The 11,435-nt window shown below is 36.8% G+C and overlaps 1 pseudogene; it reads right to left on the reverse strand.

Annotated features, from left to right (window-relative positions):
* Positions 1–1,911: 1,911 nt before the first annotated feature.
* On the reverse strand, positions 1,912–6,697 carry LOC128104582 (baculoviral IAP repeat-containing protein 5-like; annotated as a pseudogene).
* Between the last annotated feature and the right edge of the window lie 4,738 nt (positions 6,698–11,435).

Below are 11,435 nucleotides of genomic sequence, written 5' to 3' on the forward strand. Positions count from 1 at the left end.
ATACTAACCCTGTGATCAACTTACAATTCACTGTCTTATTCTATAAGTCTCTTGAATTCACTTCTGCATCAATGCAACTTCACATACTACAGCCAAAAATTTAGCAACATAGAAAGCTACAAAAATAAGTAGTGTTTCTGTATTTTAATAATATTTTGTTTGAAACAGAAATCAAAGACAAAATCTCAGTTACATTTCTTGATTTATTTCTTCATTTAATAAAAGCAGTTTTGACAATCTTAGGATCTATGGTTTAAATAAAACGCATATGTTCAATGCAGTCATCTTTCCAGGATCTGGCAGATAGTTAAAAAATGTTAGTTGTTAGTTCTTACATTCCATGTTCTCTCGTGTGCCCAGTAAGTACGACATGTGTTCAAAACTCATCACCCATTCCAATGTTCTCTAAATTAATGGAACATCCATCAGTCTCATTTGGTTTCCAGGGATTGAAACACTGACTCTTCCCCTTCTTCAACTCATTATGCAATCTAGCAGCACCAAAGGCAATTTGGGATGTTTTCCTCACTGTGTAAGCTACAAACTATATGAAACAGTACTTTGTAAATAATGGAAGTCATCACAGTAATTAAGACTGCCTTATATGCCAAAGACATTGTGTTTAAGTTTAACAAATAAATGAGAGACTGTTAATATTTAACTTTAATTTTCTGGCAAGCAGAATGTTGGAAGTTGCTTTGAAAAGTTTGTTGGAGAAGAGTGAATTTTGAACATCATTATCTTAGTGAAAGAAAGGTTAAAAAATTGAAAAATGGTACAAAAAAACACAACGAAGAATAGATGGCCTTGTGATGAAGATACATGTATCAAATATAACAGCGACCTAGAAGCCTACTAGTATTGTGAAAGACCTATATTGAAGGGTTTGAAAATGAACACACTTATTTTCTCTTAATATTTTTGATATACAATGCTACTTAGGTGTTTCAGTATGGTGTGTGGACAGAGAATCACACAATTTTCAAAATGCAATGTACATTTCTTTTTGTTGTAAATGTCCAGGAACAAATGAGACAAAGAGACACAGCCACATATGGGGCAACTGTGTAGATTCAGCACTTCGCATTCAAGACTGTTAATGGTGAAGATAAAGGTGAGAGAACTGAGATCGGGAGACATCTGACAAATTTCCCAGTGCAACAGAGATAACAGACACAGGGTCAGAAATAGTAGAAGGTAAATCTGGTTCATATACCCATGCTTTCCTCGTTGCATTTCTGTGCTAAAACTAAAATGCTTCAGTCTGATCTTTCTACCCACTCACTATCTCTGCCACTTCCCTATAAAGTCCTAAGTAAATACATCACAGTCATCAGGCATTAGTAAATATCTAACCAGGAAATACTTATGTCTTTAATATACAATCATAAATGTATCAATCAAACATGGCTTTGCAGAGCCCTGGGCAAAAAAAAAAAAAAAAAAAAAAATGAAACCCAGAGTAGAGAGGTAGACAGGGCAGAGTTGATTTTTTCCCCCACTTTTCAAGTATTTTATTCCATTCCCCTACAGTAGAAGACTCACACCAGAGGGCAGATGAATCGCCAGCACCGCACAGAACCACAACTATAGTGCACAGGATGTGTCAGCTACCAGTATGGAAACATGAAGACCAGAAACATCTTGCATGACTCCCACCCCCACCCCCTTTGGTCCTGCCACTGAACACTGCCCTCCTCACTCACTCCTTTCCTCACTGTCTCAGTCCAGGTCACAACACAGCAAAGCCAGAAAATGAAGAGGTAGGCACACAGGCTGAGCCACTTCCAAGCAAAAACGAAAATAATATTTGATCTCCAGTTTCAAAATACCGTTATTTCTTTCTCTAAGACACTGCTAAGAGGCCCAGGCTGGGAAAGCTGGGACACATGGCTTAAATGTCAGTCAGGTTCAGGTCACCCCAGCAAAGGAAGCAGGCTGCTCAATGGAGTGGCGGAAGGTCTTGGAAGTTCCTTCAAACTCTTTCTGCTTGCTGTTGGTCTCCTTTGCAATTTTGTTCTTGGCTCTTTCTTTGTTCAGTTTCCAATATTCACTGAGAGTTAGTTCTTCAAACTGATTCTTGACAGTAAGGAAGGCACACCCAGGCGAGTGTTTCTTATGCTCCTCTATAGTGTTGTCATCGGGTTCCCAGCCTTCCAACTCCTTAAAGCAGAAAAAACACTGGGCCAAGTCAGGCTTATTCTCGGTAGGGCAGTGGATGAAGCCAGCTTTCGCCATCGCTTTGGGGCGCAGGAGCAGCCCTCCAGGAATGGCCAGTTCTTGAAGGTGGAAATGCGGTGGTCCATGAGATACAGCTGCCAGGTCTGTGATTCAAGGGCAGAGTTGATTCTAATGCTTTTCCTGAAAATGGTGACAAGGTGGACTTGACAGGCACATTTTAAATTTCCACTGTGAGGCCAAAAGTCAGATTCTCTTACTTACTTGGTTCATAAACCAAGAGTGTTAGCCAAATTCTAAACATTTTTCTACACAGTTATATTCCTCATGAGACAAATGTAGAAAATTACCTTTTGGTATTCAGTGTCACTGATTTGGGGTTTTTCTTTAGCACATGAATGGGGACCAGTTTTGTAAAAGGTAATAATATTGTATTATAGATAAAATACAAAGTGTCTAGATCTAATAAATGGAAGATTTTACATTTACCTCAGGGAAGGTCAGTCTCTTTCACAGGCTCACCTAATTGGACAGGCCAGCTAGAATGCCCTTAATATCTTAATGTCAACTCATTTAGATCATATTTGCATCTGCAAAATGACTTCATAATGGTACCTGGATCAGTGCTTGATGGAAGAGCTGAGAGAAGATGTGAGGACATTAGAGTACAGGACTATTGGGATCATCCTAGACCACCTCTGCCAGAGACCCACAGGTCTCCATGGTATCAGAGAGGTTGTGTTCTCATACAGACAGAGGCAGAATTGCTTCCAAGCTCACATAGTATATTAGCAGAATCCCTTTCTTTCTGGCTGTGGAATGGAAGGCGTTGATTTTTGTTGGCTAATGGATGGAAAACTCTCACTTGTCCCTGCCTGGTAGCTCTCCTCACAAAAAGTTGTTCATAATGTAGTTGCTTGACTCTGAAGGACAGCAAGAGAATCCCCCAAATCCAATGTCTGCTAAGACTGGATCTTACCTCGTGTCATCTAATCACAAGACTATTAGACACTCACCTTCCATATTCTGCAGGGTCAGAGAAGGAAACAATTTTCTGTATAAAAATGTCCTATACCCTTAAGAGGTAAAAATTCTAAAGATCATCCTTCTACTTTGAAGAATTTAAAAGGTTTTATTGTGATATGCCTGTGGCAATATCAAAACAATAGAGATAATCTATTAGAATTCTGTGTAGTGGATTATAGATTATACATACATAGTGGGGCCAATTTTTTTCAATCAAAGTACATTATTATCTTAAAACCATTGCTTTATACAAAATCAGTGCCTCTCTAAGATGCAGGTGTGTAGGAGATGACATTTAATACAACTCATAGATAATCTGCCCTTTCAATTAGTGATTCTTTCAGAACAATTGGAAATAACTAACTCTATAGCTGCTCCCATGCATCTATCTGCTTTGGAATTTTTTTCTTTATGTTAGCAGCAGAGTGGCAAAATTTGTAGTTGTCTGTCATAGGCAAACATGAACATATGTCATCAATATCACCATAGTGTTGGTTGGCTGCTTTTTTTCCAGGAATAGAAACTATGTCAAGTGTAGATTAATTTTAATAGGAATCAATGGCTCCTTAGTTCAATTCCTGTTGACAAGCAATACTTTCTGAGCCATGTGTTTCCAGTTTGGTGTATGTAACTAGTAGCAATTTCTACATATTTACACCCCTCACTCATTAACTTCCTCATATTTTATTTAAATAGCCATTTATATCAGCTGAGGATTTGTTTTTAGAAAACCCCATTGAACGGCTCTACAGGCAAGGCCGTATACTAGATACTCAATACTTTTCAATTTTTTTTTTTTTGTTGCTATGGAAGAGAAACCATTCCACTTATTTTGTGTTAGAGAAAATGGAAATTTTCAAAGGCTTTAAGAGTCTCTGCAGGATGCATGGATGTGGTGAGTGAGCACTGGAAAAAAAGTCTTTCAAAAGTAACTATTATTTATTGTTTATCTTTCAAATGCCAGGTGTTTCATAAGGGGCTAATCATTTCATCTCTCTAAACCTGCATAGAGAGATATGCTTTTAATTAAGTGGAATTTACCTCCATTCTTCTTTATACATACAAAATTCATCAGATAATTATCAGCATATGATATTGTGTTGTGCTATGATAATTTGGCAGCCTAGTGTGGGAGGGAATGGATGCCACTTAGTCTTTTTTTTTTTACAGAGATATTAACATTCATAGCTTTTATAGCTGATCACAACTCAGTATTTGAAAAGTTCTTATGCTCCGAGTAGTTTATCATAAGCAGACATTTTGGAAGGTCCCTGTAGGCACACAAGAGTGCTTCTGGTGAATCAGACCAACTATATTTGCATGCTTCCTAAATTTTTTCCGATTTAAATGACAGAAAAATTGTCGAGGCATATATAAAAGCCAACCATGTACTCGTTGTTGATCTCTATCAGAAATATGCTCCTAATTCAGTAACTTTGAGAGAGTGTTATTTTTGTTATTATTTTGTTTTATTCCTTTTAACAAAATTTCAGATTTCAGGTAAGCTCTCAACCAAGAAAATAAACATGCTCTGTTTATACACACATGGTCAGTACACTGTGGGTGGGCTTGGATATGACCTCAACAGGGTCCCAGGACAGCATTCAAGTATGACTTTGAATGTGAATGACAGTTCCTCTGAAAGGTCAAAGCTTCCTCTACTTAACAGTCAATCTTCTTTGTTGTATTCATTCAACTCCACTGAGTGCAGTGAGTTTCATCCCTTTGCTTCTTTTTTTTTCCTTTTCTTAGTACCAAGCACCCTTTATTAACATGCATATAGGATTTTCGAGCACTGTGCACTCCAGTCTATAAAGATTCTCCCTTTTGAAACAGGCCATAAACATCAAACACCTAGTCCTTCTGCCTCAGTCTTCTGAATGTTTTGATTAAAGTCATGTGTCACCATGCTGGCTCCAGCATTTTCTTTTAAGCTATTCTAATGAACGAAGTCCTTTTCTTATACTGTTGCACAAGTAGAGTGCTTACAGACTTCTAAAAGGATGAATAAGCCCACTATTTAGAAAGATGATTTCCAGTGAAAGCAATCTTCAAGCAAATGTTTTATCAGCAGCATATAGTAAAGACAATGATTATTCCTTGGATAATGTTTATATATTTCAAAACTAACTCTGAGTTTGATGTTAATCATGCTTCTTGACAAAGGATGATTCATCTTTTTTTTTTTTTTTTTGTTTTTTTTGTTTTTTCGAGACAGGGTTTCTCTGTATAGCTTTGCGCTTTTCCTGGAACTCACTTTGGAGACCAGGCTGGCCTTGATCTCACAGAGATCACCCTGCCTCTGCCTCTGCCTCCAGAGTGCTGGGATTAAAGGCGTGTGCCACCACTGCCCGGCTTCGTCTTCTTATAGCAGCTACGTTAGTTAAATAACAACCCCACATTGCATAAAATTGGATCTGTGATTTGAATGAAATACAAGTTATGTCTTAAAAACACTTGCTAGTTCACCCAGCAAACTAGCAAAATAGCAAACATTTAAAAAGTAAATAAAATTATAAAATAGTGAAAAGACAAAAGGTACTTCAATTCTCAGAGCTCAAATATTCCTAAGCAAAGTAAGTAACAGTGTTTATACAAGCTCATAGTCCCAAACAAATTATACACACACCTCCATCTCTGTCTTTGCAATTCCTGCTTTTGGAGTGTCTCGTGTGATATCAGCTTCCTGTTTAGAGAAACTGAATTATCTGACAGAAGGTAGTTGGGCTTTTGTTAGACAGCTACTGTTTGGTACTCAAGGTTAGTTCACTAACCTTTATCATTCCTTCAGGTGCCTCAAAATCCTAATCTAACAGCCGGGCGGTGGTGGCGCACGCCTTTAATCCCAGCACTCGGGAGGCAGAGCCAGGCGGATCTCTGTGAGTTCGAGGCCAGCCTGGACTACCAAGTGAGTTCCAGGAAAGGCGCAAAGCTACATAGAGAAACCCTGTCTCGAAAAACCAAAAAAAAAAAAAAAAAAAAAAAATCCTAATCTACAAGAATTGAATCAGCAAGATCTCCCTGCCTCCCACCCGGGGAGGAAACAGAATGTGGGAACATAAAAATCAAAGTATTTGCACTCTGAATCTAGGTTTGGACTGTGTATTTGACTCTGCTTCAATGTCTTCTTCTCCTATTTGAGTTCTCATGCTGCAGTTTCAATTCTTCTCATGTTTTTATTAATCCTTTTGCTCATACTTATACATGATAATGCCTGTTTCCTATTTCTCAATGTGGAATAATTATCTATATACTGTTTATTTCTTTAACCCTAATGGCACTTTTATAGCTAATCACTTCATTAAATTCTTCACATAATTTGGGTAACTGTTTTCTAAAGGTAGGCTTGGTCCTAGGGGAGGTAGAAAACTTGATAAATGAGAAGCTGTTAAGTCATGGAAGCTTACTCATGAAATGGACTGTAGAGTCCTTGTTCTTTCTCTGCTTCCTGTCTCATGATGTAAGCCTCATGCTCTGCCTTTTCTCCTGACATGATACGCTTGGCCCTTGCCAAACAACCAAAGCAAGTGGGTATCTGATCTTTAACTAGACATTCCAGAATTAACTATGGTCTGAAATACCCTTTCTAGTTCATGAGTTAATTATGTTACAGTTAATATGATGCTGATTAATAAATATATCTTAAATTATCCCTTTTAAATGTATCCTGTTTGTATTTTGATTTCTTAATACAATGAGCATAAAATTTAGAGGCCATTGACAAAAGCCTTTGTTTGTATCCTTTTTCTAATGAAAAATATAAACCAAAAAATGAAGTAGAGGAAATGATCAACACTAAAGAAATGCCACTGGAAATTATGCTATACAATATTTTACTCTTAATAAATGTAATTGATGTGGTTAATACTGTCATTTTCAACTAATAATATTGAGTTTTTGAGCTTAATAATATTTATATAGAACTTTCTCCAGATAAATATTTGTAACTCACACTGGGTGGTGGTGGTGCATGCCTTTAATCCCAGCACTCAGGAGGCAGAGGCAGGCAGATCTCTGTGAGTTCCAGGTCAGCCTGGCCTACAGAGTGAGTTCCAGGAAAGGCACAAAGCTACACAGAGAAACCCTGTCTTGAAAAACAAAACAAACAAACAAACAGAATGTAAATATTTGTAACTCTATTAAATCTCATTGTGTGTTCTAGCACATTCCAGTGTGTTCTTTCTTTTAAAGATAGACTAGCAAATGAAAATAGTAATAGAAATATTCCAAAAGGAGCTTGCATCTTGTAAAGAAAAGTTAAGGAAATCTTATTAATATATAAAAGCAAGCTTTTATCACATGCTCTATTTGCTTTCAAATTATCTCTCAGCCCAGGAGTACTCCAGCCTGTACCCAATTACTTATCATGGAATGTTGTCCATGAATTTCCATCTCGCACAGTATCATTGTCTACTTCTTTTGGTTTCTTACCATTTCTCTGTTCTTGTCTCTTCTGTTTCTTCCATCATAAATTTCATATTTTTATGCATATCCTTCAAAAATCATACTAAAATGTATACATCACTCAAACATGACAAAAAAATACCGTGTTTATTTTGTTTCACTATTGTAACATGAACCCTAGAAGGTACCACACACTCTAAGTAAACGCTCTGGAAGGGACCTGTGGCTTTCCCATCTTGTTAGTTTTAATGTTGAAGCACAGTTTTATTAGATTATAAAGGCTAATCTGAACTCACGCTTTGCGCCAGGCTGGTCCGGTTGGCACAGGACAGGTAACCCCTGCACTTATAACATCAAGGCAAGAGGAATACAAGTTTGAGGTCAAATTGGACAGTATAGTCAAATTCTAGGAAGAAAAGAAACAAGCCCCTTAGGTCTAGTAATCTTAAGTTAACTTTACTTTTTTTTTCATAAAAAGCAACATGTGAAATCCTGAAAAAACAAAAATAACAATTTCCAGGATTTTCACCATTTGAAAGTCTAGTGTTACATAATAGTAATGAAGACAATATGACATTGGAATCAAGACTGACATACAGGAGGTGGAATACATTGAATAAAGCTGCGATTCTATTAAAAACATGCATGTATTGATGAATGCATGTCTAGATAATAGATAGATAGATAGATAGATAGATAGATAGATAGATAGATAGATAAATAGATGATAGATAGATAACTAGAAAGATGATAGAGAGACAATAGATATATAGATGATTATAGAGTTACACAACTCCCCAAAACATAGAGAATAAATGACTATGTAGTGACCAACCCTACTGATATATCTACAATGCAAACTTTATACCTTAATCTCAGAAACTATCTCACAAAAGGGGATGGAATATTGTAAGAGACAAAGAACCATGATGCCTTTTGCTAGTTAGTATCTTTTAGATATGATAAAAATGCCATGCCCATGAATTCTCAGCAACAGAGTTACCTAACAAGACCTAAATAATGAATACACACATTGACAAGCTGAAGCAGATATGGGAAATTTCACAATACCTTATAAAAGTATACAAGCAATTAATGGCTGAAAATAGAGAAAGGATCAGTTTATTCCAGGGATAAGCTCCTGAATAAACACACACACACACACACACACACACACACACACACACACACACACACACACACACACACAAGCAGCACTAAACTATTATTATTGTATAATACATGGTAAAAAATTACAGAAGAAGAGGCCATTAATTTGAAAGTAAGCTAGGAGAAAGGGAGGAATTCAAGCAGGACAGGGAGGTATGGAAATGATGTATATGAAGAACTCATGAAATTTTGAAATCAAATAAATTAATAATAAAAAACAAGAAATTTTTTCCTTATGGTATTTCTATTAGTAGGCTTCCAGTCTCATTTCATGATAGCCAATTTATTCATATAAAACCACTGCTTCTAAATTACAATTAAAAATGTAAAATGCTTTAATTCACTGTTTTGAACAAATTTAAATAAATAACAAAGGAGACAAGGAATAGATTTCCCCAAAGGGATCATAAATATTTGTATAAAATATTTGTACCATATAACAGAAAATTATAGAAAGCTTGAGAGAGGCATTAAACAAATAAGTAAGAAGAAAATTGCAGAGAGCTTTTTTTGTTTAATGAGTGAAAGCTTAAATGATAATCTGTTAAGTTCAGGAGGGAAACTTGAGGGAAGCATATCGAACACCTCATTGAGACACATGGATGATAAGGGGTAGAGCAAAGAGCATGATGTTTGAGGAGTGAATAAGGCTGCTTGGCTGACACACTGATTCAGAGAGCTCTTAAGCAACCATAATTCAACTTAAATCAAGTGACATGGGTGTTAAATCAAATGACCCCAAGTTTGGGAACAAAGGAAAAAACCTTAGTTTTATGGAGATGGCAGATATTAATCTAGCATAATGTTACATGGATAAACATTTTTGGTATCATATTTCTAGCAGTCTCTTCTACCGTGGAAAAAGCAGAGATACGACTGTGCCCAAGGTTATACCTTACATTAACAACAGAACAATAGCAGAAACATTCATCTTATTTACAGATGAAAGGACCTGCACCCCCAGAGAACCTATCATCTTTACTGAATGTTATTCTAGCTTCTTCTATACTCATGTGAAGTATTATTGTTACACACTCTTGATACAGCTTGATGCTTTCCCTGAAGCTGTTGATTAATTACCAAGAACCATCACACTCTACAGTAACATCCCCTAGGCAAACGCTCCCTTCCGGTCTGAAATGACAATCTGGGTGAAGGTCTGGGACACTCCATGTTCTCTGACATTGTTGGCTGCAGGGCTCCTCTGCCTGGAGCTGCTTCTGTGGAGGCGGGTTGATTTTAACAAACAAGACACTGCTCCCCACCAGCGTGCCTGCTGTTGCTGTTGTTCCCAATTCTCCCAAGGCAGGATCCTCCATATGTTCACCTACCATGGCCCAGGACAGAACTAAATGAGTGAACAAGCTAAAGGGAGGGTCTGGGACCAAGGGAACTTAAGAAGAGATCTGGCATTGAGCCTAATTAGTCAACGGAAAAAGGGAAATACTGAGGAATAGAATTTGTATCCTTGAATGCTACTGTGCTGTCTACTGAATTTTTTTGTTTTGCCCTGTCAAGAAAATGACAAAAGTCATAATAGAAACACAGCTTTAAGATAAAATATTTCTATCAAATTGTGATCCATAAACCCATGAGGGCTGCAATTAATAGCAATATTAGCCTGCAATAGTTAGAAGCCATGTATCTATGAATATCTTCTGAATTGCCTCTTTAAAATATGATATCTTTTGGAAACTTTCATGATGGTTCTTAAAACTATTTTATGTACATGGTAATTGTGAAATAACATTATGACTCTAAATATTTAAGTACAAAAAGAGATCAAATAAAATGCATAAAGAAATGACAGTGCATCCCGACTATCACATCTGAAATAGATGGGAAGGCATTCCCAGCTATCTCTTAGAACTTGTGGCAAGTGTGTATTAGGGTGAAGCTTCATGTGGACACTATAAGCCAAAGACAACATGCCAGAGTAACCAATAGGTGATCTGTCACGAAGTCGGTCTATTTTAGCTTTTGCACTCACCTTTGACCTCTAAAGAACGTTATCACAATTGTGCTGCAATCTAAGAGTCATAGTAACACAAATAACCCAACCTTCAGAGCTGCAGACAAACCTTCATTTTGCTTTAAAGACTCCCCAACTTTCTCCTGACTCATCTCCCAATAGCTGTAACACATGTGTGGACTTGGATCTTGTTGTCTACTCCCCATGGAAAGAAACATTTCAAAATATTTAACATTTGGTCATTATAAAAATAGAAATGCACATTCAGTTGCACAATGGTCCTTGTCATGATTCTAATGACCTCATAGATGTAATACTTTAATGAATAAAATATCACACTTGGGCTCATACAAAATACATTTATGAGTGGTTATTGGTAAGATGGTAATTGAGACTCCTTAAGTTTATCACACAGATAACAGTTCACAGCACTGAGAGGAGGTGGGCTGTGAAAAATAAAACTGGCTGTTTTTCTGTAATCCCTCAGAAGGGAAATTGTTGCTACTAATGATAGTTTGGATTCTATCTCAAAGACTGAAATTGGTATATCCTCTTGTGCTTTAAACATGGATGCCTTTTAAACTCTAAACTCCTAAGGGCAAAGACAATTTCTAGTCATTATTACCAGTGCTTATAATGGTGCTAGGTATACTGTAGTGTGTAATTTGGATAAATTCTAAGGAAT

Source organism: Peromyscus californicus, unplaced genomic scaffold (genome assembly GCF_007827085.1).
Source record: "Peromyscus californicus insignis strain IS unplaced genomic scaffold, ASM782708v3 Scaffold_8__1_contigs__length_139910024, whole genome shotgun sequence".
Taxonomy (NCBI): domain Eukaryota; kingdom Metazoa; phylum Chordata; class Mammalia; order Rodentia; family Cricetidae; genus Peromyscus; species Peromyscus californicus.